This window comes from Pogona vitticeps, chromosome 1, assembly GCF_051106095.1.
Source record: "Pogona vitticeps strain Pit_001003342236 chromosome 1, PviZW2.1, whole genome shotgun sequence".
Lineage (NCBI taxonomy): Eukaryota > Metazoa > Chordata > Lepidosauria > Squamata > Agamidae > Pogona > Pogona vitticeps.
Window position 1 is genome coordinate 149,302,291 of NC_135783.1, and position 23,620 is coordinate 149,325,910.

General features: G+C 40.0%; 1 long non-coding RNA gene across 1 annotated transcript; it reads left to right on the forward strand.

Annotated features, from left to right (window-relative positions):
- The first annotated feature begins 254 nt into the window (after positions 1 to 254).
- Positions 255 to 14,010, forward strand: LOC144587376 (uncharacterized). Its single transcript, XR_013542534.1, has 2 exons — positions 255 to 371; positions 1,410 to 14,010. It is a non-coding gene; the product is annotated as an uncharacterized LOC144587376 (long non-coding RNA).
- The last annotated feature ends 9,610 nt before the right edge of the window (positions 14,011 to 23,620 follow it).

Consider the following 23,620-nt stretch of genomic DNA (forward strand, 5'->3'; position numbering starts at 1 on the left):
CTAGGTGCCTTTGGAGGTCATTATATAGCCGAACAAATAAAAAAATCACTACAATTCATTGATTTGTGATTTGTCGGGGCATTGATTCATATGAATATGAATGAATGAATTAGCAATTTTTTGAATGAATTTGGTGATTCATTTTTTAAATCCATGCCCATCTCTAATGAAGTTCTTTGTAATGGTGCCACCTGCAGGGCTATAAATAGAACTGCAAGCAAGAAGCAAGCAAGGTTTTTTTTTCTTGTGTTGCCAGGGAAATCCAACAAGCTTGAATTCTCTGGTACAATTTCACAGTGAGTGAATGTGAATGAATCCGCATTTCCCTCACAGTGTACTCATACCCTAAGTCTCTAGATTACTGAATGAAGGTAGGTTTGTTAGTATGCTTCAGAAATCTATGTTTTCTTTAAACCAAAGCATTTTTTTAAAAAAATCCAGCTATTATGCCTTTGATTTCTTGTTCTGTGAAACAGGCTGTGTTACTTTGAAAGATTGCTTGACTTTACAAAGGTTTTAATACAGATTCCATTGTTTTATTTGGTTACCTCCCAAATCTGTAATATAAGAATCAGCAGGAACCTACTCATCTGAAGCCAATAGGAAATCTAATTAGCAGGAGAGCTGGCATTTTTAAAAGCACACAACCCCTGAGTTCAATCAAACAGACATATATGAGTTTATTTTACTTTTTCAAAAAGTAAGTTTGGGCTCCAAACTTATTTTTAACTTATGAAGAGTTCCACAAAATTCAGGGCGGGACCAAACAATTGTTCCACATTGATACATGCTTTCTGTACTGCAAAGCTGCAGATCATAGCAGTTGCTTGATTCATGCGGTCATTGCTTTTTTAGCCCTGGACATTTTACTTCAACTTTCCACACACTAGTTGATACTGTATTAGTAACATTTCTCCTCTACTCCCTCCCCTTGCTTATCCTTACTCTGCTAATATTACCACCTTCTTTGCTGCCGTTTATACACCCATTTCCACCCTGATATATAAATGGACAAACAACAGTTCTGGGAAATATACAATTACTGGAATACATGTACTGTACTTTGTTGTACATGTATTTCATGGATCTTTTGCATATAGTCACTGATTCAATGTCCTTTGAAAAGGAGAGGCAAAATGAAAAACCACAAAGGTGCTGAAATGATTTAGCAATATACAGTATCAGTATAGTGAAATTTTTTAAAATTATGAACCAAAGGAATTGTTTCACTTAAAGTTACATTTTTAGATACTTGTTTTTCATCTTTTTATTTATTGTATGAGTATTTCATGCTTCTGTTATCTATTGCTGTTGATTGAAGTCCTGTAGCTGTGATCACATTGGCAATAAGAACCACATGGAAGTGTTATTTAAATTGATTTCGATTTTATCGTTCACATGACCTACAGGTGAAATCTGTTTACGTGGGCTGCAAAGTGAGTTTTTTCCCAATTGGCTGGCAGGGGCTTTTTGAAAAGGCCTGACTTCTAAAATCAATCCAATTCAATGCTGTTTTGTGGATATGAACGCTACTGTTATTTTAATTTGTGCCTATGAGGATTTTGGATGGCAGGTACGCTGCTTTTAATTTTTTAAAAAAATTCTTTCTTAAAATGTTTAGCGCTGTATCACTTCATGAATATGCTTACCATTACACTCACCTACTGCTTTCTCTCCATTTGGCTGATGAAGGAGCTGCTGGGGTAACAGAAGACCATCAGGCATAGAGCTGGTGCAGAGCGGGCCTTTTCTGGATATGGAGGACAGGCCACACGTCAGGAGCATCACCTCACAAAGCAGCTAGAAGCCTTCCCCCCCGTTCTTATATTTTCATCATTAATTGGCAAGGGGTCACCTCTTCTATCGTTTCTAGCAAGTATCATTACACCAGGTGGCATCTTCTAGATGGTTGATTTGTCGGTGTATCACTTACATTTAAAAAAAATCTAAATCTTTAAGAACAATGTGCTCTTAAAACAGAAAGAACATGAGCTGATCTCAGCAGTGTAGACACCAAAACCAGTTTAAAATACCGGAAATAAATCCATTTCCATTTGGTGCATGTGAACGCCGCCACCAGTTTAAATACCATGTGACTTGAACCTGACTTTTAAAAAGTCTGGACAGAAATAGATTCAAATGGCCAGTGTGACCCCAGCCTTACAAAGTCTTTAAGAACCAATATAGTACAGTGGTGTCTCGCTTAACGACGATAATCCACTCCAGGAAAATCGCTGTTAAGCAAAAACATCATAAAGCGAAATTAAAAAACCCATTGAAACGCACTGAAACCCGTTCAATGCATTCCAATGGGCTGAAAACTCACTCTCCAGCGAAGATCCTCCATAGGGGCGGCCATTTTAGGGTGCCTGTATAGCGAAAAATGGCTCATAAAAACAGCGGGGAGCCATTTTGTACACCCGGTGGCCATTTTGAAACCCGACAATCAGCTGTTTTTAGATCGTTGTAATGCGAAAATCGGTTCCCGAGGCAGGGAACTGATCACTGTGAAGCAGATTTTTCCCATTTAGACCATCATTTTGCAATCGCTTTTGCAATCGCAAAAACCTAATCGTCAAGCAATTTCCTCGTTAAGCGAGGCAATCATTAAGTGAGGCACCACTGTACTAAAATCATTTATATAAGTATGTATAGCACAGAACTTGTTTAGTTAGACTGTCAACTGATCTAATGCTAGAATTGTTGATGTTTTCATAAATGTAAAGAAAAGCTGTTGTTATTTTAATCTCAGCGTAAACAAGTGGGAGGGAAGAGGCAAATATATTCACTCCCAAACTGCACCTCACTGTATGTCTTGATCTACATTCTCAAGACATACCCAGCAATGTTCTGGAGGGACCTCCCAAAAATGATTTACACAATATGACTCTGAGCAACCCCCCCCCCAAAAAAAACAGTGAGAAGAAATAAAACAACGAAAAGGAGCACTGAAGGCTGAACAAAATGTGTCTGCTGCTCACACAAAAAGATCAGATCTCCCCTGGATTACCAAGAACATTGTCCGATCCTCAGAGAAAAATATCAAAATGATTGGTAAAGGACTGGAGATAAATGAGATAACAAATATTTCCAGTTTCTTTAGAAATGTTCATTTGGCTGAACAGAATACGCAGCCTCATCCTTTTTCGTCTTGATTTCACCAAGTTGCACGGAACGTAACCTTAGAAAAGTGCTCTTCCTAAATGTTGCTGTAAATGTAGTTTTGGAGGAAAATTTCTCCCTAAGGACAGGGTACAAAATGTTTATACATTATGTCAGCAAAAGATGTGCAAGATACAAGGCTTTGCAGATTAATTTGTTAATGGCTGCAATGCACTTTGAAGTTAGAAAGTGCTATGTAAACTTTAAGTATGATTACAGTGGTGATGTATTTGTGGTCCATAATCTACTTTTAGGATTGCTGTAATTACTGGCAAGTTCTTTAAAGCCTCAATAGCTGCTTTATAATTAGCCGCCCTGAACCAACTTATCTACCACACAATCAGATAATTTTCTCAGGAATGGTTTACACAAGTACTCAACCTTTGCCATTACAAATAATTTCACATGATAGTGGTATATTTAATACCTTGTCTTAATTTTAATTGACTTGGATAGGATTTCAGTTGACTTAAGCTTTCAGTTATGCGGTACTATGCGGAACAATGGCACCTAGAACACTTGTCTAAAAATTCACTGGTACCTTTAGTGTGGTGGCATGGCTTATATTTTCGCTCTTCAGAGAAGTACCACATTTACACCATGTTTGGAGTAAATACCTGGTGATAACTTTTAAGTGCAGAAGCATGTGATATTGTATATGAATGTACCTGCACAGTTGAATTGGGACTGTATCTCCCCATATAAGTCTTCTCGGTACTTAAGATCTTGGTCCCATTGCCATCACAGGCACTGTTGATGGGGATACAAAAGAGGACCTTCTCTGTGGCAACCTCCGAAATGCTCTCCCTCAGGAGGCTAAGTTGGCCCTCTCCCTTCTATCCTTTCTCTGAAAACTGTAGACCTGCCTTTTCAGGCAGACTTTTAACAATCATGATTGAGTCCCCCTGGATGCCATTTTTAAAAGTTAAGATAGTTTTTAATGTTTTACATGTTTTTAATCCTTCAATATTTCTAATCAGTTTTATAGTTTGTTTTTAATGTATAACGTATGTTTTTAATTCTGTTCTTTTTAATACTGTGAGCTGCTTTGAATCCCCTGATCAGGAGAAAGATAGCCTGTAAATAGACAAATAAAATAAATAAAAACGCATTACCAAGACACAGTGATTCATACAACAATCTCAAACCTATGTGTTTTTTCCCCTGTCAGTGAACTAAATTTGTGCCATTGAGACATATATAAATAAAAAATAATTTCAGGATGTTCCAGCACTCTCTGCTGATCTAGAGAACTAGGGATCCACTCTGTGCCTCTGTACTCATTCATTTTGTTTTGTGTGACTCCAGTCTTTTCAGAAGCTACCACAAGAATCATTCATTTCAACTAGAAGGCAGAATATAAAACATCAGTATATGTGAAATGTATTTACAGGCTTCATGCCAATTGACTCAAAATGAGTTCACAGCTTAAAATAATAGTTTTTTTTTTTACTTTAATAGGTACAGTACAAAAGTAGAAAGGAATTATGGATGGCTGAAAATGTTCTTTTGTGAGAATTAATCAAAAGTAGCAGAATTCAGGTGTGAGAGGAAGGGAAGTCAATCAATGTGCCCAGTTCCTAAGGCTAGGTTAGACATTTTGTTTGGGTTTTTTTTTAAGCTAAACTTTAGTAACGTTTGCTAAATGTGACTGTTAGAGGAAGTCATGTGCCCCTCTCTAAAAGAGATGAAGAAATGTATCCATGGAAAGGTACGGCATCATTTATGGCTTAGTAGCGGGCAGGGCACATTACTTCACAACCTAACCTTAACGTTTATGTACTGAAGGAGAAGAAGATAAGACATTAAATACCCCGGGGCAACAGGCAAGACAATCATGGGGGGGGGGGGAGATTAGCTCCTCAGAGTTTAGCTCTTCCCAGTGAGAGAGGTGCTAACTAGCAATGGGTCATAGCCTGACCAGTAGAGGAGAACTTGCTAACTCATCTCTCTCTCTCTCTCTTACTCCATGAGAAGGTAGGAGGTTTTGTTAGAGAGGAAGACCACCCAGCTGAACTGGAAGGGAAGGAAGAAGCCGAACAGAGCGGCAGGTTTTTGGAGGGGAGAAGCCAAACAATAGTTCATCCAGGTAAGCCAACTGAGAGGCCTGAGGTCATTCCACCATTCCCCATCCCCCCCCCATTAAGAAAAAAAATTAAATAATATACTGTCACTGGGGCTTGTTTCCCACGTTTGAAGATACTCTCACTGGATTCCACCGTAAATATGTACAAACAGTCCAGTGGAGTGAATGGAAGTTACATTAGCAGCATCGCTTACTGGACTGAACCACATATTGTTGCCATTTGAAAAGAACTGAAACGTGGAGGCCCGCCTTCCTGGATTTATGGGGAAAGCCTGTTTGTTTTTCATACACTAGAGAAAACTGTCTAAAAATAGTTCATCTTTGTGAAAACATTACTCCTGGAATGTTACCAAGGGCAACAAGAGTCTGAATTATCAGCCTTGTTAACGTTCACATAAATTCAAGATGTCAAGCATTAACTTGTTCAGCTGAGATTTTATAAAAGCCCTTCCTTTTCCTGTGCTTTAGGAAATTCCCCTTCTCCTGTCTGTTACATTTCAGAAGCGTGGTTGCTGTTCCACTCTGCAAGAAGCAATGGGTGGATGGAATTCCAGATCCACAGAATATTAAATGAAAGAATCATACTTGGATATTTTCTGCATCACAAGCAGAACCAAAGGGAGACCTTGACACAAAGGATTTTAAAGCCTCAGTTCCGATCTCAAAATCAAAACTTGTAAAAGTTATAAAAAAGAATGACAGGGAACTATTGATAACTGGCAACTGTTCCCCAAATCAGAAAAAAACAACAAACAAAAAACCACTAGCTATTGCCTAAACAGCCTTATGTTGGTCTCCCTTTGTTTTTAAATGAATTAATCTAGAATTTAATCATGAGCAGTGCCTGCGCTATTTCACTCATTAATGTGGACTGAAATTGTCAGTCCATGCAAACATATTTTAACAAGTAGATGATGATGTCCCCTGCTCCTTTTGAAAACTGTATAAATTTCCTAAGAATAAAAATTGGTTAGACTGTTTTAAGAAGCAGATGATACATGAAATGCACATTGTGGAGCCCTTGCCCCTTAAAATATTTTTATTAGGGATTTTCATGCAGACAGGGCAGATGTAAGGACAAATAAACATGCCTGTCACTTATCATGTGCCCTGGCCACTTAAACAACATCAGTTAAAAATCAGGCACCACCCTATATAGTTCTTCTCTTTTGATAATAGAAAGTTCACATGCTCAGCTCCCTCCAAAAAATGAAGTTAAAACACTCCTAGGATTTATTTCTGTCTTGTTGGAAGGAGAGCTGTCCCTACTTTTGCCCTCTTAACTTGCCACACCATCACTACTACTTCTCCAAAGTAGTTCAGAAGAAGAGTCGGGCACTCAAAATTTCACAAATGGTTGACTTTTCCAAGCTTCGTTCTGTAGCCCAGTGATTCCCAACCTTAGGTAACCCAGGTGTTCTTGGACTGCAGTTCCCAGAAACCCCAGCCAGCACAGCTAGTAGTGAAGGCTCCTGGGAATTGCAGTCCAAGAACACCTGGGTTACCCAAGGTTGGGAATCACTGCTATAGCCTATCATCAATATATATATACACACACACAGTTTACTCAGACTGAATAGTCCTCCCTAGCCTACAAACACGTGGGTGGGGATGAATGCAGAGAATATTGAAATGGCTAGTTCTAAAAGAACTATTTGTCTTATTGGCATGTTTTACCTAGAGCAGATTTCCCAACCTGGGTGTTGTGACCCCCGAGGGGGGTGGTGTCACAAAGTGTTTTTTGGGAGGTTGCGAATCACCTTATATGTGTTGTAGCCCTTGCTAAGCAATTTCTCTCTTTACCTTTGAGAGCCAAATATTAAAGTTTGTGCATGTGTATATGTACTGTATGAGAGACAGGCCCTTTGGGGGAGAATGAAGCCTTTATTTTCTGAGAAGGAATGGCTTTACTCCATTAAAAATGCCTTTTTATGCAAAGGTGGCGAGGTATGCGTGTTGCAGGTTACTTGGCTATTATAAAAGGGGGTCAAGACTTGAAAAGTTTGGGAACCACTAATCTAGAGAAATACAGGGCTTTTGGAAAACACTCACCCATCAAATTGTTCAGACCTTACACATTATTTATTTCTTAGTCATATAAAATAGTTCAGTATCTGTTCCATTGTTCTTTGACTGCTCACACACTCACTCAACAAAGCAGAGGAGAGGGAGTAGCTGTGAGCTCATAGCTCTTTGAAGAAGTTACAGCTTCTATCTTTAACAGTGCTACCCAAGAAGGCACTGTTGACATTTCACAGGATGAATTTAAGAGATAACTGACCTAGTGTATCAAGTGTCCCTTTTCAAGTCCATAAGTGTGTGTCAGTTAGCATGGACAGTCAACTCAGATCTTAGCCAAGACCTAATACAGTTAAGCACATTCAGCCACAGTATAGTACCAGTGGGAAAGAAGAAAACCAAAGACATGACAGCAGACAGTTACTACTCATTGGACTGAAACAGTAAGCATAAAAAAAGAAGCATGGGTAACTTTTTGATTTCAGCTAACCATGTCTTCTGAACCATACAGCAGTGAACATCAAGGGAATACAACCCTACCACCCCCAGCACACCCAATCTGGTTTCTGATTGGTTTCTGAAGCTAAGGAGGGTTGGCCCTGTCTTGGACTTGGATGGGAGACCACAAGGGAAAACCAGGTATCTCCTGATAGGGCAAGGAAAGAATTCTACTTGGACATTGGAGGCAGGCTGCTGCTAAGCTAGACAAACCAGTGTTCTGTTCTCTGTCTTCCTAAGAGCAATCTGTTTGGTCAGTGGACATTTAGAACTTCAAAAGCTCAGAATCATTTCACAGCCACCCCAGATTTTTACCAATTGTTCCTCAGGGTCACTGACCAATTCAAAAGGAATTCCTCAAGTAGACTTGTGGATAGTCTTATCCTATGCATACTGATGCAGATGTAATACCCATTAAATTCAATAGTGTGTTGTCTCAAAATAAGTGCAGACAAAGATTGTAGCCTTAACTTCTTTACCTGTCACATAAAAACATCCTTTCACAAAGCTGGACTCACCTTTTTCAACGTATGTTGTATTGGGGTGCATGGAGGTTAAAGTATGGAGAGCCAATAAAAGCGTTGCTGCTAAGCAATTCTTAATGTTTTGCACTGAACAACTGACCAGAGCTGGTAGGATAAATCTTTGGCCGAGTACCAAACAATTTATCAGTAAAGGAATGCTCCTTGCTATCACCAGTTTGGACTTTTACTGAAAGCAAGACAGCAGGACGGTAGTTGAATATACTTCAAGAGTCATGTAGTAACAGATGCTCAACAATTATTGTTGCCTTGGGTATTTGTATTTATCATGGAAACATTCATTGCTTCCATTCTCCCCATTTTGCCTGAAGCAGTTCTGGGCTGTGCAGCAAAATTTACTGGTGGGTTGTGTAGCCTTTTCGTGAATGGATTTACGTTTAAAGTGCTTGGGTATCTCAGATATCACTATGCAAACTAAACAGTTTGGATGTCGTTGTCTTTAGACAGATTCTTTTATTGTTTTAAGTCCAGCGGTTAGAGAAGCTTAACTCTAACATGAAGCAGAGTGGGGGAGGGCTCTTCTTTCTACACATCTGAAATCTCCAAAGGCTTATAAGACAGCATGACATATTGACTTAATGGAGCAGTATATTTTTTGATTCAAGAAAGAATCCCCTCAATCCTCTGATTAGACTGATACATAGATTTTCCAGAGATTAGCAAAATCTGAAATGCATTAAAATAATCCAGTGTGACAAAACAGTTTTGGCAGCATAGACTAAACCTAAGCCTAGAGTAAAACATAATTATTGTAACGAATTGAGTGGCCCTTCACCATTTATTACTATTGCTAGAAAGCAGGCTGTTTTGGTCCCCTCTTGTGTTGATGTATGCTTTGAAGAGGGTGCTTCCCTTGCCTTATCCCCCCCCCCTTTTTTAACCTGTTGGATCTCTTTAGGCCTTTTACATACTTTCTGAATATTTTTATGGTACAGGTAAAGGAAGAAGACTTGGTGGAGGAGCTTATCCTTCTTTCTTGGGAAGAGATGTGAATCTATATATTGCCCAGAGGCTAAAGAAACATGAAACTACATCTTGAACGTATGAACACTACATTATGCAGGGTCAGATCTTTGGCCTGTTCTTGCCCAGTCTTACTGTCTACTCTAACTGGTGGCAACTGTCCAAGGTCTGAGACAGAAGCATTTGCCAAGTTTGCTCCCTGACATCCTTTAGCTGGAGAGGCAGGAGACTGAATGTGGGATCTACCACTGAGCTATGACATGGTGGCGGGTGGTGGGTGGCGAGAAGGAGGGGAGAGCAGATTTCTTTGGATCAGACAGCAACCTCCATCTCAAGATGGCAAACTGCCTTTGAAACAATCCAAAGGCACTTTATTGTTTTTCTTTTTTAAAAAGGTGCATGATATCACATATTGTTTGAAATGTCAATTCAATGAGCATGATTCATGTCTATCACAGAGGCAGGTCTTAGGATTCTGTCTTATGTTTCTGTCATTTTTCCAAGGATAGTGACACCTAGTATAAGTTTTACTGTAATGGTACTTCATTTGCTGCTCTTCAAGATCATCATCGCTCACATGATTTTCTCTGTATGCATAGATCAGGATCAGGGACACTCCTCGCCTGGTCAATGAAACAGTTGAACTGTCAAGGACAAGAGCCAGGGCTTTTGTGGTAATGGCCCCTCAACTGTGGCATTCGTTTCCTGTTCCAATGCTCCTCATGCCTTCAGGAGGGGCCTCTAAGAAACTTTTGAAACTTACTATCAAATGGACAAGTGTTGCGCTTTCAAACCTCAGTTACTGTCTCTTATTTTGATGGTGGTGGCTTTGTATATTTTTATTTTCTTTGTCTACCCCTTTTATTATTTGTAAGTTGCTTTGTGAGGGTGTATCACTGAACAGTGGGATATAAATGAATGAATGGATGAATTAATGAAAATTGTTTTGTTGATCAGCTTATATGTTGCCAGTCCTAATGATATCCCCTTTTCATTTTCCCCCCTCACAATGACTTCATTAGGCAGATTACACTGAGGCTAATTCATGGATCTAAATCCAGTTGCTACTCTCAGCTAAAGTAGACCTATTGACTTAATAAGATTTACATACATGTTGAAGTGTTTATTTCCTATTCAGGAATGGATTCCCTGGGTCTACTCTAACTGGAACTAAGTCCAGAACTTCCCAATCCCACCTGGAGAGGCTAGGAATCAGACATGGGTGAGGCCTTCTACATACAAAGCAAGCCAGAGCTAAGCTGCAGCTCTCATTGGGACATGTTACAACTTCTAATGATGAACAACTCAAGAGTCTTGATTTTCTCTTTCTCAGCTGAAAGGTGGTATGAAGATCTCTTCACATGTGTTACTGCCACAGGTGATGGTATAACTAGCTTTCATCAGCATTCAAGGTGGATATTAGAATCTGTTTGGTTCCAAAACAGTCAACTCTGCTTTTGCTTACAATTTTGTGGATACCCACTTCAGTTGTTTAGCAGTAGAACCGGGTTTGTACTGCTGCAGGCTGGAACATCATTTAACAGAATAAGTAAAGTTACCTTATTTGGCACCATTACCTCAACATATCACTTAAAATTCATCACTGGCATTGACTGTCTAGTGATTCTCTCCCCCCCCCCCAAGCAGGACATAATGAATGTACTGCCCAGAAAAGACAGATAAAATTCTGGGTTTATTATGTGAATTTATATTTCGTTAAGATGGAGGACCAACATTTTCAAACTTATCAGCTGCCAGTAAGTCTATGGGCTACACACTGTGTAAAATCTAACATCACTGCATCACTAGGGTCCTTCCCCCATTCTCTCTTGAGACAAAATAGAGGCAACAAGGACAAAAGACTTAATCTTTTTCTCCTCTTTCTTTCTTACCTACTTACGTTCATAGTATCTTGACCAATGAAGAAAACATATTCCCAAAAGCTTGCATGCGTTCTTGTGCCATTTCTGGTTGGTTTGATACAGCTATTACAGGTAACAGAGCCATTTTGGTGTAATGGATAGAATGAGTATCTAGGACTCAGGAAACCTGGGTTTAAATCTTTACTCATGAAATGCTTTTTGAGATATGGAAATTCACACAGGGGTAGGGGTGGCACTGATGAAACTGCTCCTTAAATACCTCACATACTGAGAAAACCATATTAGGGTCACCATAAGTTGGAGGGGACTTGAAGGCACATAATATGTGGATTTTGGAATTCTTATACGTAATTAATTTGGGATTAAGTCAGTGGAGGTAGTTACTTTGAGCATATCATTCTCATAATCAGATCTCAATTGCTTGCAGTATGTTTCTGGCCCTAAGTGAAGTGCTGCCTGTGACCTTGTTTGGGCTGTACTGTCTTATTCCATGAAAACAGTTGGAAACATTACTGCATTAAGTATTGGGCCGACAAGGGTTGGCACAGTGAGTCGTCCGGTTTATTTAATGTTGGCCTCAAAGGGAGAAGTTCATCTACTGTGCTTTCTCCGTTTCCTCCGACATTGAAAGAGAATAAATTCCATATGTCAGTGCCCCTGCCTCAACATGTGACCAATTTTTATTTTATTTTTTAAAAAAGGAACAGGAGCCTTATGGAAAGAAAAATGGATAAATAACCATAGCATCAACACATGGCATAAATCTGTGTGGTGGATTGTGCCAATGAAAATACAGTACATGTTTACACAGAGAATTAGTGAAACTTTTTTTTCAGTTTGTGAGAGATAGGAAAGGGCTTCTAAGAGGATCAGAGCTCAAAAATAAATGCCAACAGTAACCACTTCCCTGCCTCTCCTTTTCCTCCTTCGGCGTGCGCGCACGCACACACACACACACACATGCACACACCAGTCAAATTATTTTAGGGCCTTGGAATATAATGAATTTTAGATTTGATAATCTCTGGAAAATTGGTATGTCAGTTTAATTAGAGGATTTGAGCTTCTTTAGTAAACTCAAAGTACGCTGCTTAGTTAAGCCAGTGTTTCACACCAGCTTACAAGCCTTTGGAGATTTATATAACCTCCAAAAAAGGGAAAGGCGTGTTGGGTAGGATTTATACTTTTATTACAATAACAGCAACTCAAAAGCAAGGCAAGGTAATAGGGGAACTAACTGAATCAACAGATAAAATATGTTCCTACAGCACACTGAATAGGTTGCCTCGATTGTTAAAGGATGGATAACAAAACAATTATATTCATAGCCAAATCAAAGGAGAACAACTCATTAATATTCTTGTAAAAGGTAATGTAAAAACCAAATGAGTACTTCTGAAAACAATGCTGATTTTGGAAGTGGGGAAGATCTTTGAACCTTTAACTCACTCTTTGATACTTTTTACTGCACTCTTATTATTGTACAGTGGTGCCTTGCTAGACGATGATAATCCGTTCCACTGAAATCGCTGTGTAGCGAAATCATCGTGAAAAGCATTTCCCCATTGGAATGCATTGAAACCTGTTTAATGCATTCCAATGGGGAAGAATTGTCGTTGTCTAGCGAAGATCAGCCATAGGAAAGCCACTTTGCGAACCGCCGACCAGCTGTTTAAATAGCTGTCTTGCGAAGCTTAGGTTCCAAAAACCCCTGTTTTGCAAGCACGGAGGGAGCTGTCAAAATCGTTGTCTAGCGAAAATTGGTTTGCGAAGCAGGGACCAAACATTGTCCAGCGAAATTCCCCCACAGGAATCACTGTTTTGCGAATCGCTATAGCGATTGCAAAATGTCAATGTTTAGCGAAAAAACTGTCATGCGGGGTAACTGTCTAGCAAGGCACCACTGTATTGGCAGTATTGTCTGAAACACTAAATATAGTCAGTCACAACTGGAGTAGGGTCATTAACTCAAGGGAACTTGTGGAAGAATTGACTTACCAAATCTCACTGATTCAACATGCCTACTCTAGTTGTGACTTTACTACACAGAGCAACAACATCAATGATTATCCCTTCACTTTTACATTTTCTTATGTTTTTTTGACACTTTGTTCTAACTTGAAATGCCTGCTGATGAAGGTGAAAGTACAAAAGGAGGACTGCAGCTGAAGACTAAGAAGATGAAAATCAGGACTACCGAACAAGCATGGAACTTAAATGTGGATAATGAAGAAATTGGAATTGTTAAAGATTCTTGGTTCAGTGATCAAAGAATTTAGAATTATTAAATTCGTTCTATGTCGTGGTTCAGTCATCAATCCAAGTGGAGACTGCAACCCAGAAATGGGAAGAAGACTGATAATAGGAAAGGCAAAGGACCAAGAAAAGATCCTCAAGTATAAGGGTGTGTTGAAGGTGATGGCAAAAGAGAACAACCAGATAAATGATTAACCGACTTAGTAAAGGAAGCCATAATCTTGAGTTTCCAAGAACTGAGTGGGGCTGCTCATGACAGGTCTTTTTGGAGGTCACTAAATTGTAGGTTCCCATAAATTGGAAGTAACATGATGGCACATAACCATAACAAGGATATGTTATTAGAGACCAAGACTAAGGGTGCAATCAGAGAAAGGTTGGTATCTGATCACATCAGAAAGGGTTACTTTGCTAGAAGCAACCTCTCTTCTGTCCATTGGAGAATTGTTCCAGCCCAGCACCAAAAAGTAGTAGCCCTACTGCAGGACTAAAAAGATCCAGCTTGGCCATGGATCAGAGTTGGTCTAGAAAGCTATTGTCCATTCGTCAATATAATAGGAAATAGTTTGCACCAGAGCATGTCACAAGTGATCCAAAATGTGAGCTATGTGCAAATGTGATCACACCCCAAAATCATTCACATAATTATATTTCCCATTACTATGTATGGATATGGAACTGGGACAGGGAAAAAATGATTAATTTAAAACATGGTGTTGGAGGAGAGCTTCATGGATTTATTTATTTGTTCGACTTCTATACTGCCCATCTGGCTACAAGGCCATTCTGGGTGATTTACAATAAAAAAAATTAAGACACAAAATAAAGACATATGTCAAATTACAACTATCAATAAAGGTAAAGGTTCCCCTTGACAATTTTTGTCCAGTCGTGTTCGACTCTAGGGGGCGGTGCTCATCCCCGTTTCCAAGCCATAGAGCCAGCGTTTTTGTCCGAAGACAATCTTCCGTGATCACATGGCCAGTGCGACTTAGACACAGAAGGCTGTTACCTTCCCACCAAGGTGGTCCCTATTTATCTACTTGCATTTGCATGCTTTCGAACCGCTAGGTTGGCGAGGAGCTGGGACAAGCAATGGGAGCTCACTCTGTCGCGTGGATTCGATCTTACGACTGCTTGGTCTTCTGACCCTGCAGCACAGGCTTCTGCGGTTTAGCCCACAGCGCCACCACGTCCCCTGCGCCACCACGTCCCCTGGACAACTATCAATAGTGGATATAAACTCAAAATTAAGCAAAATCAAACACAAATCAAACATCAAAATAAAAAAAATAGAGCATACACCAATGAAATAAAATAAAAATAAAATGGACCACCAGAAAGACAAACAAGTGGATCCTAGATAAAATCGAGCATGAAATTGCTGTAGAAGCAAAAATGAAGATGTCGAGGCTGTCATATTTTGGGCACATTGCTGGAAAAGACAATAATGTTGGGAAAAGCTGAAGACTGTCAAGAAAAGAGGAATACTAACTATTAGATGGAACCACTAAATAAAGATAACCATAGCCTTGAGTTTGCAAGACCTGAGGAGATACGAAGGGCTGAAACTTTTTATAGGGCACATGTGTTTCATGCCTTCCACTTTTTTTCCTCCAGAATTTCTCTTCATTTCTTTAGTCCATTCTTTCCTTCTGAATGCTTAGAAAAATCACTAAGATGCTAGGTTTTCAGCATAGCCTTAATTGCTCCTCTGGGATCTCATAAAATAACCTGCTCTGTATAGGGGAGTGGATTGCTATTTTCGTATATAGATAATACCTCCCCTTCTCTCCATAATAGCCCCACCACCACCGTTTTTGGAGTGGAATCTCTGAACTCATAGAAGTCCTGGAACCTAACCGTTTCAAACTGGTTTGCTGTTCAGCCCTAGAGGATGAAAGAAACAGAGTTCATCTGTTAAGAGGGATATGGAATTTGAGGTTGTGGTTGCAGCAGCTTTGTTTCAGAGCATTCAAATATTCAGCAACGTGGAGCAACCACAACTGGAAACTGTTAGAAATAGAAGCTGCAAGAGCAGAGGTCTGGGCATAGCTGGGAAACAAGAGACCCTCTCACTGCACTAATTTGACCTTCCTGGAAACCTAGTTGGAGAAGAGGTATGAACAGAATCCTAGAACATCACACTTTGAAAGGAACTCAGTGTATTACTCATTGCTTCTCTGTGGCCAGGTTGTTGTTTTCATATACAGTGCTGCCTCGCTAGACAGTTACCCCGCATGACAGTTTTTTCACTAGACATTGACTTTTCGCGATCGCTATAGCGATTCGCAAAACAGTGATTCCAATGGGGGAATTTCACTGGACAATGTTTGCTCCCTGCTTCGCAAACCAATTTTCACTAGACAACGATTTTGACAGCTCCCTCCGTGCTTGCAAAACAGGTGTTTTCAGGACCTAAGCTTCGCAAGACAGCGATTTAAACAGCTGATCGGCGGTTCTCAGTGGCTTTCCTATGGCTGATCTTCGCTAGACAACGACAATTCTTCCCCATTGGAATGCATTAAACAGGTTTCAATGCATTCCAATGGGGAAATGCTTTTCACTAGACGATGATTTCGCTAAACAGCCATTTCAGTGGAATGGAGTATCATCGTCTCGTGAGGCACCACTGTACATATGACTAGGACGGTCCACATTATTATTATTTAACTGAAGTGGAGTTGTGAGGTGTAGGGTGTCCAGACACAAAAGAGGACAGGGCATTTGCCCCTTAAATTGTTGGAACAGAACGAAGATTTTCAGCAGGTATGGCTTATAGCAGTGGTCCCCAACCTTGGGCCTCCAGATGTTCCTGGACTTCAACTCCCAGAAATTCTGGCCAGCAGAGGTGGTGGTAAAGGCTTCTGGGAGTTGTAGTCCAAGAACATCTGGGGGGCCAAGGTTGGGGACCACTGGCTTATAGGACATAGAAAGGATGACACGATGTGTTTCCTATGGGAAGAAGGAAAAATCCATGGGAGCTCATCTCTTTACATTAAAAACAATGCACAGCAATAAGAAGGACCAAATGAATTCCACCTAAGATTTCCTGTCTAGTGTGTGGCAAGAATAATGTTCATTAGATTGCCCTTTTCAAGGTGTTGCTTACCCAATGTTTTTCTATCCATTTGTCTTTTCCTGGCTGTTGCTCCTGAAAGTACTGGTTAGACCTTTTCAAGCAGTTCCTATCCTGGCCAGTTGTCCATCCACAACCTCACAGTCACATACTACTGTGTCACTGGGAAATAATGCGTGCATGTGAGAAGAACATATCGCCACCACTTACAAGCTATTCGGAAAATATTTCTGGAAGACAATATAAGGGATAATGCTGATCCTTATAATGTAGGATGAAAATCAATAACCTTGACATTGAACAAGATATGATGTGGCCATAATCTATATGTACAGAGGGCACAACAGTGACAGTACTCACCCCATCCACCCCACAGTGCTAAAGAGACAAAAGCCCTATTCAGTCATTACCTACCTGGCTGTGACTAATATGCTCAGAGAAGAGTGACTGATCCCTCCCCGGTCTGTTGCAGCTTTTTTCTCATAGACAGCAACATGTCTAAAAAGAAGAAAATTCATAAAAGGGAACACAATCAGGAAAAAAAGTGTGTTTGGTTGCTTTCTCAGCTTGTCAGTCAGTCTTTTGTATGCCCAGCTACAGTACAACAGTGAAAAAATAATTGCTAAGAGTGTAGATTTCAGGAAAAATTAAAAGAGGCTTGTCGAATCTTAAAAGAATAATACGTTTCATATGGTAGAAGCTGTTTAGGACTACTGTATATCCTGTTTGTTAGTCTTCAAGGTGCAATGAGAGTTTTATGCTGTTTTTTTTTCTGAAATGAAACTAGAGACCAATAGTGCAATCCTAACTCAATGATAGACCGAATGTATATGGGGTTTTGAGTAGCCAGAAGCCTCTCCTGGTGGTAGAAATCCCCTACAACCAGCAAAAATGTTCTTGTATTGAAAGAGCACAGTTCTGCTGGCTCATCTCAGAGAACTGTTGGCAGAAGGACTGGAATCAGGGTTGAAGAGGAGCAAGACAAAGAAGGAACTGAGTTATGGCAGATCTGTTCTCCTCAACCTAGGGACATACCGTAGCTATGATGCCAGGACAAATCTGGGTCAAGGTAAGTGCTCATTAATTTCCAACATCCCTTTGCTGGGAGGTATTTGGATTCAATGAATCTACAGCTGGGCCACTGTCAGCTCAGCTGGCCCTCAGCCATCCTGGCTAATTAGGATTCCATTTGTCACATGACTACTTGTAGATTTCAGAGTTAACTTATCACTACTGAGATGTTACGGTACAAAACTGTGAAAAAATGATGACCTCATTGAGGTATTTCTAGCTGATGTGCTGGATCCAGAAAGCAAAACACAACAATGTATCGACCAAGGCAATGCATTGTCAGCATGATGAGGACTAAAAAGCAATTTTTAAAGTAAAACTGTGTATTGCATGCACTCTGATAGCATATTTTAGCTATTACCCAATGGATGAAAATATTTTTAAATTACCCTTCATTCTCACACATGAAAGAGTGCTGGACAGAAAGCATGACCAAAACAAATTATGAAGCAAAATGCACAAAAATAATATAATCATAATAAAATAAAATAAAATAAATTCCTTCTCACAATTAAGCAACGGAGAAGCACCAAAAACAACAAAACACACTGGCCAAGGTAGCCTGAATTAAAATTCCCAGGCTAACAGAAAAAACATTTTGACTTGGCAGTAAAAAGATCTCAAACTCAAAGCCACCTGTCCTTCTCAGGGGAGGGTAATCCATGATCAAGGCCCTGCTACAGACCTGGCTCTGAAAAATGTACCTGGGTGACTTCCCATTTCATATAAACAATGGCAAATCCTCAATCTGGATTATTGTTTTTCACTTGCAAGTGTGAAATATACGTTTTGGGTTCAGTCCCCTGGGAAGTTCTCCTGCACAAGGCCCACTGAAATGAACAGGTGCTAAACATTCAGCGAGGCTTGAGCAGGAGAATTTTCCAATATTTTCTTTGTTGACTCTGAAGCGGGATAATTCACCCCCCCCCACACACACACATGCATCTCAACATGCGCTGCCTGCTCTACATGAAGCATTTGGCTACATTCTCTTGGATTTGAGAGGTGGAGGGAATAACTATCTCCTGTGAGTTTGTGCTCATTACTGGGTCGTTAATGCCTTGATACTGATAACATGTAGCAGTTCACAAGACGATATCAGATGTTTTCTTTCAGACCTTCAACAAGCTTTGCAGATAATATGACAGCCTAATATAGAGTTTGATGTATGTGTCTGGAGGAAAAGAAAGGCTGAGATTCTTTAGTCAGGGCAGGGTCTTTAATGGGTTCCCTAGATTAAAGCAATCCCTATGGGAATCCACTATGACAACAATTCTTACACAGATTTTCCAGTCACTGCTTCTGTGCCATAACTGTTCTTTGAAAATGTTTACTGTAGTGAAAGGCCACAGTCTCACTTTTTAAGAAAAGCTTGTGTGCCTTCACTTTATCAGGAGTACAAGAGTGGTTTTTCCTACTTTTATAGTACAGTATAGTAGCATACCAATGTGTCCCACATTCCCCTTGCCTCTTTGACAATATTCGAAGATGACTAGCTCAGATGACTAGCTCTCTTATTAACAGATCACTTTAGCATTTGTATTTAAACAAAATGTGGGAGACATTCAGCTACTGTGCTGCAATCACTTTCTTTTGCAGCAAAAGGTGACACTTTGCGAAGGACATTCTCTTCAAAAGAGTTTCACTCAGCGTTGTGTGTCAAGAGAAGCAATATTTACTATTAAATAGTGAGCAGATCTTCTCTCTTGGCAAAACTTCCACCAAGATGGCATATCATACTGGAGACTGGCTCCTTCAAAATGGGTATTTCAGCATCTCTAAAGGAAGTCAAGATTTTCAGGATGTGTTTTCCTAGGTGTGAGGGTAAAAGGTCTTAAAACCTACTATAAAAAGCCCGTTCTCTCCATTTCAGGTCAGCTTCAACTTATATAATAGATATTTGGCTGGAAGACATGGGGAAACCCAACACAAAAATTTGCATGTTGTTAGGAAAGGCACACCAAAGTTCAATTTAGGAAGTGAGGAAAAATAAACTTTGGGTTCCTTGTCTGAAGGGTTTGGCTAGTCCCATTACAGTTCTGAAATTGTGCAGAAGTGAAACTAAGTCTGATTTAGAGTTTAGCAAACCATTAAAAAAACACAAAAAAGGGCTGCCTGAAAATAGAACAACTATTTGGTTGTTGGTAAAAGAAATCTTGTTGCTGCCTTGTTCATGATGCTCAGAACGGAGTAGACTTTGTCTAAAAGGGTGGGATAGAAATCTAATAAATAAATTTTTGTTTCAGTCCCAACTTTATTGGGAGGGTTTGTCTAAACGTGGCAATTGGAGCAGGCTGGAGCTAGGAAATCTGGTATGCCATTTGGTGTGATCCTCACATCCAAATGGCGTATGAACCTCAAGTGATCCTATTTGTACCCAGCAACCTCCTGTCAATTTGCCAGAATTGTGAAACAGCTTAAGAAGACAGCCACTTCTTGATATTGGCAAGTTAAACACTTCCTTCATTCCATGGACGGGATGAGTAAGCGACAAAAAATATGTAAGTTTGTATTAGAGCAGCAAATGTGCTCTGCAGCGCTTTAAAAACAACACTACGTAAGTATATCGCAAGTTAGGTATGTGCATTAGGTGTGTAATAATAACTAATACACATATCTAACTTGCAATATACATACCTAATGTTGTTTTTAAAGTGACGCAGCCATATTCGCTGCTCTAATATACACTTGTTTTTGTTGTCGTTGTTTTCACTTCTTCCACCCCTCTATGTAGCTAAAGAAGAGTTTAATTTTCCAGGATCATGAAGTGACTCCCTCTTTAAGCCATTCCATGATACGTGCAAATTAAAAGAGGAAGGCTCACTTTTGGTTCATTTCCAGAGATCACACACACTTGAAATGGAGCAAAACAGCATGATCTTACTTGCACCTAAAAATAGAATCCACTGACAGAGGCCCAGGAAGGTTTGGTTAGGAATGTTCTGAGGACAATTTGGTTTGCTCCAGAGATTATATCGTGTAATCACAGTGGTCCAAACCATGGCCTGAATGCACATCTCATCACACCCTAAGTAAATGTTAGCCAAAATAGTTCTGCAAGCAATGATATGGCTAGCTGGTGTATAGAAAGGAACATGCAACCCAGATGCAATAAAAAACAAAACAAAACTAGGTGAGGACAATTTGGGCACCTGGAACAAAGAGCACTGCATCTCATTTACATGGGATCATGAGATCAAACCTCTCCCCAATAAAATGGAGTAGGAGAATGTGGTACTCCACAAAAAAGAACGAAATAAAAGCTATGCTTTTAGAGAAAGGGAAGGGGGCACCATGTCACCAGGTCTCTCCGCCATCCTACTAGATAACAGGGACTGCTGTAGTGGTGGTGTGCAGCCCTGTGCTCTGTGTCCAAGAAGGAAGGGAAGATGGTGGCAGCATGGGCACAGCTCCGTCCCTTTCAAGAAAAAAGGAGAGGAGTTGGAGGAGGGGCTGTGCTGACCAATACCATTAGTGCCTCCGTTTCCAAAATGCCTGAAGATCCTCAAAGCCTCTGGGAAGAAAACCATGTGTAAAGGCCTTTGTAACTGGTGCAAAATGGGGAGCCTTTGTCTCTCTGTGTTTCAGCTAATATGGGTTACTATTTTTTCCCTCAGTGAAGTCTGATGTTCTGTCAACTCATAATATCTGGGTTGTTCCATAAGCTGTTCCTCTATTGATACATTTTCTTCCACTATTGCGTCTACCTTCCATTTTTTTTCCATACTGTGGTCATTGTTTTCTGTAGATTTTCCTTTTGCTACCTTTTCTCGTTTTTGCAATTCCAGTTTTGAAAACACTTTACTCAAGATGATATATCTTCTCTGGTCCATTAATCACTGTTCAGTGATGTTACTACTTGGGTGTTTCTTTTTCAAAAATTTCCATCATTCTATTTTGAAAACCATGGGCTGTTGGGTTTGCCTCATAAAAGAATTTCATAATTTCTCAATTTTCAATGGGAGTCGAAGTTTTGCGTTTACATTGTTCCAGTAGCTTTGCAGCTGCCTGTCTTGGTTTCTCAACATATTCTGCTGAGCCCTGTAGCCCATTTGTCACCATCTGTCACCAGATGCCCAGAGGACGCAGTCCTTCTTGATCCAGGTGACAATTGATCTGGTATGGGTTTCTGTTTATTTCCTCTCCTCATAATTACTGGTTGGTGGACATGGTTGATCTGGCTTCTCAGCTGAGATCTGTCTGGCTTCTCAGCTGAGACCCTTCAGGTAGCAACACTACCACCAGCACAGCTCTCAGCTTAACTGAGGCATGTGTGAGGGTTCAGTATTTACCTCAGGCTTACCAGACTCAATCAAATGTAATGTCTCTTTGTCGCTCCCCTCAGCGTAGGGGTCCCCGGGTCCGGTAAAGACTTCTTCCAGTGAGCCTCCTCCAGTCGCCATGCCTTCCTTTCCCTTTCTTCCTGTTCCACTTTCTCCTTTTCCTCCCTCAAACATCTTCTCCACTCTCTAGCCTTTTTCTCACCCCAGTATGACGGTCTGGGGGGTAAACCTCTTCTTCTCCTATAATCTGCCTCCTCACGAGGCACCCTTACCCTCTCACTTCTCCCTGTCCATGGATCCTCCACCCAGATCCACTCCCATCCCCCTGGTATCCTGTCTCTCCCCTCCTCCACCTCTCCATGCCCCGCCTCTATCAACGGTCTCTCAGCTACTTCAGTTCCCGCCTTTTCTAGCTGGGTCTGTGTAGAGACAGAGATTCTCATTATCCCCTGTTCCAGGTCACCTGTGGCTACCCCCTGGTGTCTGACCACGATGCGTGAAGCCGGAGATGTGGTCTGGGTCTCGCATTCTCTTTCAACTGAGGACGACACTCCGGCAAAGGCTTTCATTGTCTCACCTCTGGTCTCACAGCATGCAAGCATCTCCACCTCAGAAAGGCCTGTGTCTATGGAGTGGCTTCTTCTTCTTCTTCTTCTTCTTCTTCTTCTTCTTCTTCTTCTTCTTCTTCTTCTTCTTCTTCTTCTTCTTCTTCTTCTTCTTCTTCTTCTTCTTCAATTTGTATGGAATAATTCCAATCAAAATATTTTAATAGATCTGTGTGCATTAACAGATTAACTTATTTCTCCCTTCTCTCCAAATTGCCTATGGTGAAGAAATTGGGGAAGTTAGCATAGAAAGAGTAATATTTCAAGGGGATTCTTTGTTACTACTGCTGTTCAACATCTCACTAATCATGTCAATAATTTTAAATAAAACTAGATTGGGTTACTGTATTTCAGAACAAGTAGGAAAAATCAATCATCTGTTATACATGGGTGACCTAAAACTATATGCAAATAGTTCCACTGAAATAGAATCACTGCTAAACATAGTGTGAATATTTAGTGAAGATACTCAAATGAAATTTGAAATTGACAAATGTGCAGCTCTGTCTATACAAGATCCAAAAAACTAGATGGAATAGAGTTTAAAAATGGCAGTATTATAAAATCACTCTCAAGTGATGAAAATTATAAATACCTTGGAATATTAGAAGCACACAAAAGGGAATATATCAAAAGACTGTGGAAAATCTTAAAATCAAAATTAAATGGTGGAAATATAATCAGAGCCATAAACAAATGGGAAGTTCCAGTAATTAGATATCCAGCAGGAATAATAGATTGGAACCAAATTGAAATAGAAGAATTGTACTGAAAAACAGGGAAACTAATGAACATGCATCATGTGCTACATCCAAAAAGTGATGTGGACAGGTTATATTTACCACAGAAAATTGGAGGCTATGCATTACTGCAAATACAGCGGGTAGTAGAGGAGGAAAAAAAGAAGTCTAAATGATTGTATCAGTACAAGTAGAGAAAAATTACTTAAAACAATGTAAATGGAGAATATTTTGAAAACAACTGAAACAAAGGCTTAATATAAGAAACAACAATTTGAAAACAAATTAAACAGTTGGAAAAATTAACCATTATGTGGACAACAGCTGAGAAATATTGATGGAATGTATCATCGTAATTCAACATGGCCATGGCTAAAACTGGGGACCATTAAGAAAGAAACCAAACACTTGATTTTTGCTGCATAAGAACAAG